A 2,303-nucleotide genomic window follows, 5' to 3' on the forward strand; every position below is an offset into this window, starting at 1 on the left:
GCGACTAGTGGCCGCCCCACATTGGTCGGGCCGGACACTCCATCTGGCTAAGGTGGAGCCAGCCCTGAGATGATGAGCCTCCCTGATTGGACAAGGGGAGGTCCGGTGGGAGGGAGCAATGACCACGCTCCCCCCGTGCGTGTCTGAGAACCCAGACAGAACAACCAGGGGAGCATCCTATTCTCCATCCACCCTTGTAGTGGGGAGGGGCGATCTCGGGCCGGCCGCCGTCGATTGGACGAGCTCACGGTGGGCGGAGGAAATCTCACCTGAACTGCGGGGGGCTGCTGTCTGTCTGTGTGCAAATGGCTTCCAGATTCGGAACAGAAGAACCTCACAGAGATATTATAAACCATTCCTGGGAACAACAGTGATGACTCCATCTACACCTCACTATCCGAAAACATGGACCATCTTCTATCTTCTCATCCAAACTCTCTCTTCCTCTTATGTGGTGACTTCAATTGTCATCACGCCAGTTGGCTAGGTGTGGGTACCTCTCTCACCTGCCATGGCACCTCAGCAAAAGCTTTCTGCGACTCATTGGGACTGACTCAATCGGTCAACTTCCCGACCCGGATCTCAACCAATGGTACTCCATCTCTTCTGGATCTGGTTTTGACAAATTTCCCTGACAATATCTGCTGCTCTTCCTTCGCTCCAATTGGTTCTTCTGACCACGTCCTTGTCAAAGTGGACATCTCTCTGGCTGTTATCAGAGAACCACCTGACCGCCGTCGAGTCTGGCATTTCACTCAAGCCGACTGGCAGGGTCTCCGAGCAGCCATCAAACTTACAGACTGGTCTCCTATCACTACTTTCTCAAACATCAACTCATCCTGGGAATTCTTTCAAAGAAACTTGCTCTCCCTCATGAACAGATTTATCCCCTCTCGTGTTCAGTTGTCTTACCCTTCCTCCCGCCCTTGGTTTACTGAAGCTTGTGTTGAGGCAGTTGTCCTGACACAACTTGCCTTTGCCTCATGGAAAGCAAACCCAACTGAGGGCAATCTCAGTTCTTTCCACAAAGCTCAGAACAAGTATGTATCTACCCTCAGGAGAGCCAGAAAACATCTTTCTCATCTCAAGTCTGAACTCTCAAACCTCTCTCCCTCCTCAAAATCCTGGTGGCGTTTAATCAAATCTGTTTCTGGTGTATGTTCCCCCTCCATCCCTCCCTTACCTCAAATGGCCGCACTGCTGATTCCACACGTGATAAAGCTGAATGTCTAAACTCGGTATTTGCAGCTAAATCTTGTGTCCCAAACCCATCACTATCTCTACCCACTTTACCCAGTCGCACCCAACTGTCCCTGGACTCTGTATCCTTTTCTCCTGACAAGGTGGAGAGCTTGCTTTCAAACCTCGAGTCAGATTCTGCAACCGGTCCAGACGGCATCAGCCCACGTGTCCTCAAAGCCTGCTCTTCTGCTCTTGCTCACCCTCTCTCTGTTCTATTCACCCTCTCATTTGCCCAAGGTCATCTGCCATCTGCTTGGAAATCTGCTAACATCACTGCCCTGCATAAAAAGGTGCAAAAACAGATCCCTATAACTACAGACCAATCAGCCTTCTCCCAATCATCAGCAAGGTGATGGAATCCATCATCGCTTCAGATATGAAATCCTTCCTCTTCTCCAATGGCTTGATTTCCAATCATCAATTTGGTTTCAGACCAGGTCACTCTACCCTGGATATGCTGCTTCTGCTCTCCCATCAATGGATGGAGGTCCTCAATGCCAGACAGGAAATCCGAGCCGTATCCCTGGACATATCACGTGCTTTTGACACAGTCTGGCACCCTGCCCTACTCACCAAACTCTCTTCCCATGGTATTCAAGGCCATCTCCACTCATGGCTCGCAGACTTCCTCTCCTGTCGCAGTCAACGTGTGGCCCTAAATGGAGTTCTTTCATCCCCTCTTCCTGTGCAGGCTGGAGTTCCTCAAGGTAGCGTTCTGGGCCCTGTTCTTTTTCTGGTTTTCATCAATGATCTCTCCGACTCTCTGGAAAATCCTCTATTTCTCTTTGCCGACGACTCCACCCTCTGCCGTACCATCTGTCATCCCTCAGACCGGCAAGCAGCAGCTTCTTCGCTCACTGCAGATCTGGATAAAATCACAAACTGGTCCAACACGTGGAACATGTCTTTCAATCCAGACAAATCTCACACTCTCACTATGTCTCTTCGAAAGGACCGTTTACAAAACCCCCCCATCCACTTTCTCAACAATCCTCTGGAAGAAGTCTTTTCTTTCAAGCTTCTAGGTCTCACTATCTGCCATGACCTTTCCTGGGAAAGTC

This window comes from Eptatretus burgeri, chromosome 17 (assembly GCF_056783735.1).
Source record: "Eptatretus burgeri isolate ZD-2024b chromosome 17, Ebu_testis_v1, whole genome shotgun sequence".
NCBI lineage: Eukaryota > Metazoa > Chordata > Myxini > Myxiniformes > Myxinidae > Eptatretus > Eptatretus burgeri.